The 14953-nt window shown below is 43.8% G+C and overlaps 1 long non-coding RNA gene across 5 annotated transcripts in view; it reads left to right on the forward strand.

Moving 5' to 3' along the window:
* The window catches only part of LOC106979618 (uncharacterized), a 50003-nt gene that overhangs the window by 2319 nt on the left and 32731 nt on the right, over window positions 1-14953 (forward strand). Inside the window, exon 3 of one of the 5 annotated variants that reach the window (XR_008293642.1) lies at window positions 5385-5451. The exons of the other annotated variants lie outside the window; for them this stretch is intronic. This is a non-coding gene — a long non-coding RNA (uncharacterized LOC106979618). The remainder of the gene's footprint in view (window positions 1-5384; window positions 5452-14953) is intronic. 5 annotated transcript variants of the gene reach the window in all.

A 14953-nucleotide genomic window follows, 5' to 3' on the forward strand; every position in this document is an offset into this window, starting at 1 on the left:
AGGGAGAGTAGAGAGGGAGAATTCTGGGCAGAGGAATCCAAGTGCCAAGGCAGTGGAGCATGGTCAGGTGCTGTTAGGGTGGAAGGATCTGGGGCCCTGCGCACTGATGAGGCTGTAGCCATCAGCAGGGGTCAGACCTGCTGGACCTTATGTGACTTGGTGGGGAGCTGGACCGTGTCCTAAGATGATGGGGAGCCCCAGAAGGGGTGTAGGCAGGGGAAGAAGATGGTTAAATTTGTGTTTCAGAGGGATTGTTCAGATTGTTGGAGAAGCTGAGACTACAGATGGAGAGACATAGAAGTAGCTTCTATAGGCTCCAGGTGACAGAGGACAGGGCCATGAGCATGGGGAGGAGGCATGGGCTGGAGAAAGATATGGAAGGACAAACGAATTCTTCCTTGGTTATGCGGTGGTTGTGTGGGGTAAGGTGGGGTAGAGCCCAGTGTGGGGGTAGGTGGGAGTGCCATGTATTGGTTTGGGGACACAGATCAGGAGCAGGTTTGAGGCAGGAGACACGTTGGGGAACCGGGCACAATCCCTGCTTCTAGGGATTTCTTAGCCTGGTGAGAGAGCAGATCCGGATAAACCAAAATCTTCAATGATCCCATTAGTATTCATTAATAATTATTTGTGATAATTTACTACTTGGGGTTGAGGATTGGGAGTGCTTCCTAGAGGCGGTGTCGTTTGAACTGGGTCTTGCAGGGTGAGCTCACAGGTGGGGGAGGAGAGGAGGGCAGGGCAGAGAGAGCCTCACAAGCCAGGCTTGGCCGTGTGAGATGGTGGGACAGAGCAGACATCTGTAACCGCTACACCCCCTGCTCCCTCTGCCATCCTCATCAATCAACTTTCTGTCCTCTACCCCCAGCCTGACCCAAACTCCAGAAAAAGCTGGCTCATGGTCACAAGTGTGCCTGAAATCTATGACCCTCTCCCAAATGAGATTTTTTGTTTAATTGAAGTAGAGGGGCACCTTGGCTCTTTCAGTCAGTAGAGCGTATGGCTCTTGATCTTGGGGTTGTGATTTCAAGCCCCACACTGGGTGTACAGTTTATATGTATATATACATTTATACATATACATACATGCGTATATACATTTATATGTATGTGGATATATGTATATATGTATATGCATATATGTAAGTAAATAAATCAAGAAAATACTTATCTAAAAAATTAACCCTTTTAATGAAAACAGTTCATAGCATTTACTACAATTTACTACATTCACAGAGGTGATAAATGAACCACGTCTCACTAGTTTCAAAGGATTTCCAAATGAGAATTTTAGGTAAGCCTTCTTGGTTTAAATTTATCTTTTTAATGTTTGTTTTTGAGAGACAGAGAGAGAGACAGAGCATGAGGTATCTGTCGGGGGGTGGGGGGGCAAACAGAGAGGGAGACACAGAATCCGAAGCAGGCTCTAGGGCCGAGCTGTCAGCACAGAGCCCAACATGGAGCTCAAATTCATGAACTGAGAGATCATGTCCTGAGCCAAAGTCGGACACTTAACAGATTGAGCCACCAGGTGCCCCTTCTTGGTTTAAATCTAAATGCTAGTACTGCTGACAATGATAGCATTCCGTGAGCCTATGATCTGACCCTGTGAAGCTCTCTATGGGCATCTTATTCAAGTCCTCACTGCAAGCCTGTGAGGTTGGGTTTATCATGGCCAGTTTGCAGATGAGTTAAGTAAGGCCCAAAGAAGTGGAAATGAGTTGTTTGGGGCTCCACGGATGATCAGGGTAGAGCCTGGGCCTGGCCTTGCATTGACTCTAGATTTCATGCTCTTAACCCCACTCTGGGCTGCCAAGCCCCGCCTTTTTTCTTTTTGAGACATCAGCAAATTGTTGCTGATAATCCTGTGGTTTGAAAACTTCCTTGTAAGCCTAAAAGATTTCAAATGTTCAAAAGGAAATAAAAGTAAAACCGGTCTTTCAATAGGAGGGAGGCTTGACCTTCAGCTGTGTTTGCTTCTTTGGGACATTAACCAAAACACCAGTAACCAGTGTCACACAGTGAAGGGGGGAATGAGTAGAACAAGGTGTTTGATCAGAGACTGAAGTGTTTGTGTTCAGGTTTCAGATGGCAGTCAGGATCAGGGTGGGCTGCGGGAGTGTGGCTGAAATGGCATCAAGGGAAGGCCAAGGAGAAGGAGAAAGTCAAGGTGCTTTCTGTCTGGTTGCTGGGACAGCTCTTGCCAAAGGCCACTCTCATGCCTTCTTGCAGGAGCAGGGCTGCTCTTGGAGGAGAGAGAGGGAGAAGGTTTGAGAGAAGACAGGGCCAAAGGAGACAGATTAAAAAAAAGGAAAGGGTTTTCCTAAGAGGGTGGAGGGCTATACTCTAGAGGTGCTGTGGGGAGTTTCTGACTCTGGTCATGGTTAAGTAGCTCCTACTGGATCAAGCATCCTGAAAATAACAGCCACCAACTCCAAATAAAATGTTAAAAACAGCAGCAGCAGCAGCAGCAGCAACAACAACAACAACAAATGATTCCCTGACATCACTGGAGAGTGGATCAAAGCAGGCAGATACTGAATGAGGTCAAAAGAAAGGAATTTCCAGTGATTAAAGCTTTTGGCTTGAGGCAGGTGGGGACAGTGCCTTGAGGATGGCTGGAACCCAGGCAGAAGCTTTGTTAAGTTTTCTGAGTTGAAGGACTAGAGGACAGAATGCAGAGTGACTACAGAGCCTGGTGGCAGCGGTGATAGGGTCTCCAAAAGGTGAGAGCTGGAGTTGGGGAGCCCCAAATCTGTAAAAACTCTGCCCACATGTCTGACTGTTTGTTGAAGTGCTTAGGTGCTCGGAAACTCCCCGAGGTGGCAGGTGAGGTTAAAAGAACTTAAAAGAGATTTCAGAGCTGTGCATTTGAGTTCAGTCAAGTTAACTGCTCCCTGAAACAAAACGAAAGAGATTAATATTCTTCAGTAGAACATTAGAGAATCCAGAGTCTTTATAGTATATTACTTGTCATATCCAGGATAAAATCCAAAATATATGGGCATAGGAAGATACAGGAATATATGACCATACTCAAGAGAAAAGGCAATTGATGGAGATTGAGCCTGACATGTTCATAGTGTTGGAATTTATGAGGAGATTTAGAAGCACCTATTATGTCCATGTTCAAAGATGTCTGTGGTTTTGAGAAGCAAGAGGTATTGACCTACCTTCTGACCGTGAGACTCATCAGAGGTGGTCAAATGTGTCACCTTCATTGGAGAGAGTGTTAGGGAAAGCTGTGCTCTTGAGAGGAGAGCCTGTTTTGAATAAGATTGGGAAATGGACAGAAAATTTGGACAAGCAGTTTATGTATGAAGCAAATATTAATAGGACACTGACTATGTGCCAGGTGCTGTTTCAGTGGTTGAGGATATAGCAGTCAAGCAAACGGTCCAGCTCTGACCCTGTGTGGTTACATTCTAAATGTGTCCAGGAATTTAGGTCAAAGACATTCTGCTCAGAAACCCATTTGGGGAAAGGGTCATGGAAGCAGGAAGGAAATAAATGGTGTTATAACAAGCCAGCAGATAATAATAATGGCCATATTTATTATTATAGCTAATGATTATCAAATGCCATGCGAGAACTATGCTAAGTGAGATTTTAGCAACAGCTCTGTGAGATAGGGTATGTTATTCTTTTTTAAATTTTTTAATGTTTATTTATTTTTGAGACACACACACACAGAGCATGAGCAGGGGAGGGGCAGAGAGAGAGGGAGACAGAATCCAAAGCAGGCTCCAGGCTCTGAGTTGTCAGCATAGAGCCCGACGTAGGGCTTGAACTCACAAGCCGTGAGATCATGACCTGAGCTGAAGTCAGATGCTTAACTGACTGAGCCACCCGGGTGCCCCTGGTTATGTTATTCTTTACAGCTTTCAAGTGAAGAAGCTGAGATCACCAACTCAGAAGTTGCAGAGCTAAGGAATCAAGTCTGCCTGTTCAAAGGGCTCCATCTTTTAATCACTAGACCATATGGTAGCCTACCAGGCAGGCGTTGGAAATAGTAAGAGGAACAACAACAGGCTGGTTTGAGTGAAATCAGTTCACATACAGCTTCAATAGCTAGTGATACATACACTTTAATCCTTACATGAAGTTCACACTCGGTTTTGAGAGCATGGCTTTGGGCTCTTTTAAGGAGTTTGGTCTTTTGGGACACCTTTCGGAGTTGGCCTGCATTTGAGAATTTCCACAATTTCTGACCAGATTTCAAGTCTGAGTCAGCCTTGCTGTTAAGGTAAGTCAGAGAGAGGGGATTTTAAAATCTTGGGGAAATGCACACAAAGTAGTTTGCACTTCCTGTAATTTCAGAATTAGCAAGGTCAACATTTTTTAAAGTTTATTTATTTACTTTGAAAGAGAGAGAGAAAGAGAGAGAGCATGTGCAAGTGGGGGAGGGGCAGAGAGTGAGGGAGAGAGAGAATCCCAAGCAGGCTCCATGCTGTCAGCACAGAGCCCAACTCAGGGCTCAATCTCATGAATCGTGAGATCATGACCTGAGCTGAAATCAAGAGTGAGACACTTAATTGACTGAGTTACCCAGGTGCCCCATAAGGTCAACATTTTATCCCTCTCTGCATTATGGCTTTTTCTGCTAATCCCAAGGAGATGGGCAGAAAGATGTCAGGGGCTAGAGAGAAACACTGGAAGTTTAAAATGAAAAAAAAAATTTTAATGTTTATTTATTTTTGAGAGACAGAGAGAGACAGAGTGCAAGCGCGGGAGGGGCAGAGAGAGGGAGACACAGAATCCAAAGCAGGCTCCAGGCTCTGAGCTGTCAGCACAGAGCCTGACGTAGGGCTCAAACTTACGAACTACAAGATCATGACCTGAGCTGAAGTCGGACGTTTAACTGACTGAGCCACCCTATCTTTCCATGTTTAAGCTCAGTGAGTACCCCTCTGTTCTGCTTAAGCATGTGTATCATATAGCACCTGACCAATGCCAGTGCTATGTCTATTCCCATGGGATGGGGACAAGGTCCTTCCATGTGGCAAAAGAGAGGTGCACTAGAGCTGAATTGCCCTGTATCACTGCTAGAAAAGACTATGGGGGACGAATAAGCACTATTAAAGCTGATCTTGCCATCTCTTCTCAATGTCAATTCATCATTGTTCCATCCAGTACTTGACTATGCTGTATTTTCCTTGGCAACTCTGACACCAAGATGCGGTGGGCAAAATGTTTGGATTTCTATTTCTGGTGGTTGTCATGGTGATGATTTTTCCTACCCTCCACGTAGTTGGTGTCCTCTCCTGGGATTGGTAGCCAGTGCATGGTGGTTCTGCTCTCTTGGGATTGATAACCAATGCATGCTGCTCTGCTAGACAATGCACATGTGGATTATTTATCTTATTTTTGTCTTTCTAAACACAGTTGAAATAAACATCCCTGTGTTTCCATCTCTGCATGCTTTTCTGAAGTATAATTGTTGGGTCGAAAGGTATGTACAGAGAAGACGTTTCTTTTTTTGAAAAATTTTTATTAGTTTATTTATTTTTTGAGAGAGAGAGAGAGAGAGAGAGCAGAGGAAGGGCAGAGAAGGAGAGGGATAGAGAGAATCCCAAGCAGGTTCCACGATCAGTGCACAGAGCCTGATGTCGCAAGATCATGACCTGAGCTGAAATCAAGAGTCAGGCACTTAACTGACTGAGTCACCCAGGTGCTCCAATGAGAAGATGTTTCTAAAACTAGAGATAATTAGACAAATCACAAAAAATAGAAAGAATTTGACTTCATAAGTAATAAATTATTTAAGAAATCTGAATTCAAGGGAAAATGCATCATGAAAATCTCTTTACCCAAAACCCAAATTCTGAATATAGAGTAGGTACATGGGTCAGAGATAGAAACTGATAACTCAGAAAAGTAGAAATGCAAGGATGAACACACAAAAGTCCTGTCTCATTACTAATCAAAGAAACAAAAACCTAAACTCATAGCATGTTGCCTTTACTTGATCATTAAATTGGCAAATTTTGAAAAGAATGACACTATATGTGTCTCATGAGGGAGCAGTGTGGGAAATTTTGGTAAAGAAATGATAAAAACCAAACATGAAGGTGTTAAGGACAATGATGGATATGGATAGAGAGGGCTTTTCACACACTACAGAGTTAAAGTCTCAAGAGCTTCTGGACAATCCATAAAGAATTCATTTGCTTTTATTGATGACCCATCTAACTGCTCAAGGGCAGAACTAGCCTCTGATAGTGGCCAGCTCATCAGCAGCCCATTCAAGAAAAGGAAAATGAAGTCCATATTCCCCTAATGCCTAGCTTTTCCTTCTGTGTCTATCATCTTTCTGTTATGTAACTCTGGTTTTGGTCTTTGTTAGATGAAACCCATATATTACTGGTCTTCCTTGATACCAGTAATTAATGTGCTGGACTATGAGCCATGTGGTCTGTGACTCTATCCTGGTCACCTTAGTGTCAGCAGATCCCAACCATGTGCAGGACTGAGGATAGGAATGTGTCTGGTTTTTTTTTTTTTTTTTTTTTTTTTTTTTTTTTTAGTTTACTTATTTATTTTTGAGAGAGACAGAGACAGAGACAGAGACAGGAGATAGAGAATCCCAAGCAGGCTCTACACTGTAGTGCTTAACTGATTGAGCCACTCAAGTGCCCCTCGATGTACTTTTTTTGATGGAATGAGACTCTGTCAGTTTTGTGTGGAGATCTGGGTCTCTTCCTGCCCAATTTTTTTCATACATTCTTTTTTCATTCGCAGGTGTCACATCAACACCTGGATTTGAAGACCTTCCTGACCCATTCTGTTTCTTCTCTCTCTAATCATTCACAGGCATTACCCCTCTGTGAAATGCTTACCCATCCTCTGCTTCCCAGAACACCCAATGGACATATTGTGTACATAAGAATGACGTTTGTTGTTTCTGGCTCACCCCATCTCAAAATCCCTTCCAGTTTTTGGAAAATTCCCTATTCTGAAATTCTTGGTGAGGAGCAAGGTTTTGCCATCCATCACAGCAGATGGAAGAGCCATTTATTCTTCCTCACCAAACCCTGAGCTCTAAAGCTTTAACATGTGACTTACTGGATAGTCCTGCCTGGAACTCTGAATCATGAGGAAGTAACACAAAATCACAAATACCATCAGGAAGTTGTCCACAGTGGTGCCAATGGGTCAAGAGTCCCATGGCAGTGGTCCAGTGCCAGGGTTGCAGGTGTCATTGGGGGGACAATGGAGGCAGCAGCCCCTGGCTGTTAACTCTTTTTTTTTTTTCCTACTCACAGTCTGAGCCTGTGTCTCCAGAATTCAGAAAATAATATGCACTTATTGATAAACTTACAGCAGCCAGCAGCCCTATATACTTAAGTAGCCAAAATCTGTTCATGTTCCCTAAAATTACAAAACCAACCATTATGGGGACTCATGTGCCTGGGACACATGAGGTTAAGAGAGAGATTCCAAAGAATGAGGTCTCATCCCTGACCCTCTATGTCTCCCACCCTGCCTCCAATTAATCAGCAAACCCTGCCAGTTCTATCTTCATAGCAGATTCCAAATCCACCTACTTTTCCCCGCTTGCACAACTGGTATTTCTGCTATCCCTCCCTAAATCTATTCTTCATGCATCAGCTAGAGTTTGCTTTTAAAATAAGTCAGTGTATGGGGGCGCCTGGGTGGCTCAGTCAGTTGAGCATTTGACTTCAGCTCAGGTCATGATCTTGCGGTTTGGGTTTGAGCCCTGCGTCGGGCTCTGTGCTGACAGCTTGGAGCCTGGAGCCCGCTTTGGATTCTGTGTCTCCCTCTCTCTCTGCCCCTCCCTTGCTCGCACTCTCTCTCTTTCTCTCAAAAATAAATAAACATTTTTAGAAATTACCAAAAAAACGTCAGTGTGTGCCACCCTATGCTCACCAGGAACCATTATCTCACTCAGACTAAAAGCCCAGGTCCTTATTGAGGTCCGTGAGACTCCACACAATCTGGCCTTTTCATGCCCTGCCCTCTTCCCATTTACCCCTACTCCCTCCCTCCCTCCTCCACTCCAACTACAGTCTCTTTGCGGATTCTAGAACACACATGCACAGCCTCCCACCTTACCACTCTGCTGTTTTTAATCTCCTTGCCAGAAACACTTATTCCCAGATACCTGCATAACTTGCTCCTCCAACACCTTGTGAGACCTACCCTGGCCTGATTATAATCCCAAACTTGGAATCTGTGCTGTTCTAACATGCTGTATCATTTACTCATTGGTTATGTTTATTCTTCATTGTCTACCTCTCCCACTAGAATGAAACTCCACCAGGACAGGAGTTTGGGTGTGTTTTGTTCACTGATGGATCCCAAGTACCTGAAGAAGGTACTGGCACATGTTGCATATTCAATAAACATTGGTTGAGTAAAATGAAATATGAAGGAAAGCTTTCATCCAGCAAGCATGTTGATGGAGTTTGGAAATAGAATAATAGAAGTCAGGGTGGCTGAACTATTCATCAAAATGGAATGAGGAGAATTTGGAACTGGGACTTGTGAAAGAAGTTCCTTCTAGACCAGGAAGGCAGGTTTAGAGGGAGAGAAGATTGATGGAGGTGGGGTCAAGGAGCCAGCAAGACGGTTGAACATGGAGTATTAAGGGGGTGAACCATCAAGTGGGAAATCCCTGGTGGTTGACTGCTAGGAAGGATAATTAGTAACAGGGATGTCTTGAGGGCCCCTGGGTGGCTCAATCAGTTAAGCCTCCAACTCTTAATTTCAGCTCAGGTCATGATCTCACTGTTGGATCAAGCCCCGGGTCCGGCTCTGCGATGACAGTGCGGATCTTGCTTGGGATCCTCTCTCTCCCTCTCTCTTTGCTCCTCTCCCTCCTTCTACCCCGCTTGCCTCTCAAAAATAAAGAAATAAACATTAAAAGAATAACAGGGATGTCTAAAATGTCATTTTAAGTTGTTTTCGAAGTCCTACAGTGATAGCACACACAACACACAAGAAGCCTGCTACACACAACAGTCTTGATACTCTGGCTGCATTTATTTTATTTTATTTTATTTTATTTTATTTTATTTTATTTTATTTTATGTGGGAGATGATAATCAGGGAGAAGATTGGTGAACTACATTTGGGTCACTATCAGTGCACACCTACACATGAAGACATAGAATCTACAGCAAGAATTTGGTGGAGATGGGAAATGCGGGTGGAGGGGAACGTGAGAATGCAAATACTCCAGGTTGTTGCTGAAATCTGGGACAGCGCATTGCTTTTCTACTGGATGCAGCCGATACACAGCTCAATATTTGCAGGTGACCCTCACTGACCTGCAGAGCCATGACAGTAGGAATAGTACCTTCTCTTAGAGCTGTTGGGAGAATTTAGAGATGAGGTGGTGCACCTGTACCGGTGGAAAGAGCTGTGTTCTCCCACGGTTCCTTTCGCGCCCAATAGGGGGCGCTCAGCGGGCTTTGAGGCAGAGCTCATAGGTCGGAGGGATGTTGCCAAAGCCTGAGACCCTGGGTGTGATATCTATGTCATCCGGCGGCACCAGCGGGTGTAAAGAGAAGTTCTGAAGGATGGAGGTGAAGTACAGAAAGAGTTCCATGCGGGCCATGGCCTCGCCCAGGCAGATGCGCTTTCCTGTGGGCACAGGGGAGGGTGAGAAGTCGGCTCATATCTGCACTGGGATGATAAGGGTGTGGGGAGCTTTCTGGCCCCATCACCCTTCTGACCCTGCTCAGCATCCCTGGGGTCATAATACCTACTTTGTGGGGTTATTATAAAGACTCTTACAGAGAGTGCTCAGCTTGGATTTGCCATTTATAAGGGGGCTCAACACGTGGCAGCTACTTCTCTGATGGTTTGATTCCACCAGATCCCAAGATGGAATGGTTCTAAAAAATCCTTGAATTTGAAGATTCTGTGCATTTCAATTTCTCAAAGCTTTATCAAATGCCTACTAGGTGCCAGATACTAGTGAGGAAAAAAATTTTTGAAAAGAAAGCTCACACTTAAAGAGTGCTTAGTATTTGTTGGTCACTCTTCGAATAGTTTGGAGAAATGAATCTCCATTTTAAATATTTTTCTTTTTAATTTTTTAGAGAGAAAGAGAGCACGTGCAAGTGAGCGAGGGAGGGGGAGAGAGAGAGGGAGGCACAGAATCCCAAGCAGGCTCCAGGCTCTGAGCTGTCAGCACAGAGCCCAGTGTGGGGCTTGAACTCACGAACTATGAGATTATGAGAACTATGAGATTATTTTTTTTTTTTAGGGAGAGAACACAACCATAAGCTGGGGAAAGGTAGAGGGGAGAGCGGGGGGGGGGGGGTGGCTCTTAAGCAGGCTCTACCTTCAGCGCAGAGCCAGTGGCTGGGCTATATCCCAAGACCCTGGGATCATGACCTGAGCCAAAATCCAGAGTTGGAAGCTCAACCAACTGAACCACCCAGGTGCCCTATGATTCTACCATTTGTAAATGATGGGGTGGGGTCCTCTTTCCTAACCACAGCACTGACTCCAGGTTCAATGTGGTTTATACTTAAAATACTATTCTAAGCTAGTATGTCATGGGTCACAAGCTACTGTTCATTAGGCAAAACCACCTGCTGCCTATTTTTGTACTGCCTGTAAACTATTAAAAAGAAAACCACAGGCCCCAAATGGAATCACTTATGTTAGGCCAAGTCATCAAACCAGGCTCAATATCTAACCTAATGGCAGTTTCAACCTCCCCTCCTGAAATGGAGTCTTAACCAGTTAGGAATTGTTTGATCAACTCCAATGAGGTGAGCTGTCACATGTACCCTCTCCATCCCCCAAAGGAAAATGAGGTAATTCATCTAATAAGGCCCCCTGCTTTTCCCCTAGGGGAAGGTGACCTTGCCTGAAACAATCCTTTCTTTTCCTTTGCTAATAACTTCTTGGCCACCCTCCTTCCTATAAAGACCTTCCATTTCTACAAATCACTTAATAAATCCAATTATATATTCAAATTCACTCAACTGAATATTTGTTCTTTAAGAAAACTAAGAATGCAGGGGCACCTGGGTGGCTCAGTCGGTTAAGCGTCTGACTTTGGCTCAGGTCATGATCTTGCAGCCTGTGAGTTCGAGCCCTGCATCAGGCTCTGTGCTGACAGCTCAGAGTCTGGAGCCTGCTTTGGATTCTGTGTGTGCCTCTCTCTCTGCCCCACCCATGCTCATGCTCTGTCACTCTCTGTCTCTCAAAAATAAATAAACATTAAAAAATTTAAAAAATATACTTTAAGAAAATTAAGAATGATTTTCACATTTTAAATGGTTGAAACAATCAAAAGAAAGGTAACATTCTGTGACATGTGAATTCAATGAAATTTAAATTTCTATGCCTATTCAAATTTCATAAATAAAGGTTTTTGGCATCACAGACTTTCTCATGCATTTTTGTACTGTCCGTGATCACTTCTGCAGGACAGTGGGGCAGTTGAGTAGTTCAGACTGTATAGTTCAGACAGATGCAATATGGCTGGTAAAAACTAAAATATTTTCTATTCCATCCTTAACAAAAAGAGTTTGCTGACCTCTGTTTAGTGCTACTCCTTTTCTAATTATCAGAGTCAATGCTTTTAATATCCTATGATTCCAAGATTCTGGGATTCTGGGAAATAGCATTCAACTTCCATTCAGACTTGAATGTCAAATACAGACCAATGGTTGGGGGGGCACATCTAGCATGTTCCTGGGGTGAACTCAGGCCATAGAAACCTACCAGAGGAAAAAGGTACAAAGGCTTCATTCTTCTTGAAGCGGCCTTGCTCATCCAGGAAGTGTTGGGGATAGAAGGCATCTGGGTTGCGGAAGTATTTGGGGTCTTTGAGGACAGAGCCAAGTAGAGGGAACACATCGGTGCCCTGGGATGAAAATGGAAAGTTATGAGAAATCAGTGTTGGAGGATGCGAGCGGGGTACCAGGGGGAGAGACGGGTGGGGCAGAGGAAGAAAGGGTAACAATGAACCCAACTCCACCTTGGGCAGAAGGTAGCCTCGGAAATGAGTGTCCCGGATGACATTATGGGGGACACCCATGGGTACGATATCTGTCAGTCTCTGTATCTCATGGATCACAGCGTCTGTGTAGGGCATCTTGGCTCGGTCATCCACACTTGGGATTCGGTGTGGTCCAATCACCTGGTCAATCTCTTCATGGATCTTGGCTAGAAGGGGCCAGAAAACAAAGCAGACAAGGACACAGGGCGTGTTTCTAAAAGCCAAGGCTAGGCTATGGGTTTGTATCTTTAATACCTGTGGACCCTGAGGGAGCCAACCATGCGTGTTTGCATTGCCCCTTTATTCTTAACACCTGACACATTGGTGGGGTTAATAAATACTCGTCAGACCATTGGGAGGCACACAGCCTGGAGCCTTGAGTGCCCACTGGGATGTTTGGTATTTATCTTGAAAGCACGAATGAGCAGGTCAGTGTCCCCATCCCAGATAGGCTTTCATACACAGACTTTTGACAGACTGGGAAAAAAGTACAATACATAACGAGGATAAGATGGAAGCAAGTGACAGCAATTATGTAACAGGAATTAAGAACACTATTGGTGCAGTTACCCCTCCCTGCACCTCCTGGATGAGTGACCTTGAGGCAAATGGCTTTACCTTCTGAGCCTGTTTCTTCATCTTCCAAATGGGTGTGATGGTCCAAGTTCACAGAGTTGTAAAATTTACATAAAATCCAGTATGCAAGTAACTAGAACAGCACCTAGCACATAGCAGGTGTCCATTAAATATGTGATTGTTTAGATTAGTAAAACATGACTAGGACAATGGAGGAGAGAGACTAGAAAAGTTTGAGTGGAATCAAGTTAATCTCTCCCATCATCTATAATGAGGAAAAAAATTTTTTGGCTTGTTTTGAACTGCATTAGAAGGGAGAGAGGCCAAAATTAGGGGTTTTCCTTAAGCAAGGAATAAGTTCCTCATTGCTAGAGTTACCCAACCAGACCAGATTGCAATTTGTTGGAGATGGAGTCTGTCTGATTCTGGCACTATAGTCAGCTAAATAATGTCCATCAAATATATCTACCTCTTAATCCCTGGAACCCATGCATGTTACCACATAGGACAAAAAAGACTTTGAAGACATCATTAAGTTAAGGATCTTGAGATGTGGTGATTATCCTGGATTATTCAGGTTGGCCCTAAATATAATCACAAGTGTCCGTATAAGAGGGAAGCAGAAGGGTCAGAGTCAGAGAAGAAGATAGGACAACTGAGGCAGAGAGATCTGAAGATGCTATGCTACTGACTTTGAAGATGGAGGAAGGGTCATGAGCCCAGGAATGCAAGAAATACAGCTCTCAGAGCTGAAAAAAGCAAGGAATCTGATTTTACCTTGGTTTGGCCCAGTGAAAACCTGTGTGAACTTCTGAACTCCAGCACTCTAAGATAATAGTTTTTGTTTATTTTATTATGACAGCCATAGGAAACTAACATAGGCACCAAGTAGAAGATTCAATTAAATGGCCTTCCAAGCCAGAGATTGTGAGATTCCATATCCTGAGATTCTGAAGTGTGAAGAGTGTAAAGCTATGGGGTTATAAAGTATTGAGTGTACATCTTCTTCTCTGTTGGGAGTGGGAGTCACCAGGTAAGCAGTTCAAGTGGACCCTCACCTTCCACCTCAGGATGCTTCATCATTAGCAGCAATCCATAACGTAGTGTAGAGCTCACAGTCTCTGTGCCCGCAAAGAAGAGGTTGAGAGTGGTGAGGACCAAGTTCTTGAGATTGAATTCCGTGTGGGGATTATTTTTATCCTGAAAACGAGAGGGATAGGAAATCGAATTACCTTCTGTCTTTATCTTCTTCTTTTCTCCCTTTGTGAAAACACAACTGATGGGTAAACTAAGTGGGTATCTGGGAGAGGAAATAGCCAAAGCAAAGTTCCTGGGGCAAGAGGGCGCCTGGTGTGTTAGAGAAATAACACGGAGGAGGCCAGTGCGGTTGGAGTGGACAGTGAGGGGAACAGGAGGAGAAAAAAGTACAGATTTGAAAGTTCTAGGACATTAAGCTATATAATTGTAAACTTCCAAGTGCTGAGGTTTGTATAATAAAAAATATATATGTTTCTAAAATTCTAAGACTCTGTGATACAGAAGTTAAATTTCTACATATTGAAGACTTTTTTATAATTTTTTTTTCAACGTTTATTTATTTTTGGGACAGAGAGAGACAGAGCATGAACGGGGGAGGGGCAGAGAGAGAGGGAGACACAGAATGGGAAACAGGCTCCAGGCTCTGAGCCATCAGCCCAGAGCCTGACGCGGGGCTCGAACTCCCGGACCGCGAGATCGTGACCTGGCTGAAGTCGGACGCCCAACCGACTGCGCCACCCAGGCGCCCCCATATTGAAGACTTTTAAGTTTAAACTCATGCTTAAAGACTTAAAAGTCTAAGCTTCTCAAATTCTAAGACTGTAAAGACTGGTTTTCTGTATTTGTAAGTCTCTGGTAGTTGTAATCATAAATGATTTAAAAGGGGTCAGGTTTTAAGTTTCATTGCTCCTAAAATTTTTAGATTCAAAGTTTATTTTAAAGGTGTAAGAGTTTATGTATGCTTTTACAGTTTCTATATCTCATCCATAAATAAAAGTCAACCATGTGAAACAATACTTTCTCTTTTGTCTATAACACGTTTATAGGTTAAAGTTGCAGTTTATAGGCTAATGATGATGAGAGGAAATGATTGGGGAAAAGGGAAGAAGTACCTGGTGCATCTTGATGAGGAAGCAGTCAATGAAGTCCCGAGGGTTTTGTGGGTCAAGAGATACTTCGTTGATCTTGACCCTCGAGGCAATGAAGTCCTTGAGCTCCTCTATCAAGTAGTAGATGCGATTGTGTCTTCCTGGCAAATATTGCATGACTCCAGAATACATGTCATATAGCTGTGGGGAATAGGCAAAGAGGGTTTGTCAACAATGGGCACCTGGGGTCAGCATAGGCTGAG

This window comes from Acinonyx jubatus, chromosome E2, assembly GCF_027475565.1.
Source record: "Acinonyx jubatus isolate Ajub_Pintada_27869175 chromosome E2, VMU_Ajub_asm_v1.0, whole genome shotgun sequence".
NCBI lineage: Eukaryota > Metazoa > Chordata > Mammalia > Carnivora > Felidae > Acinonyx > Acinonyx jubatus.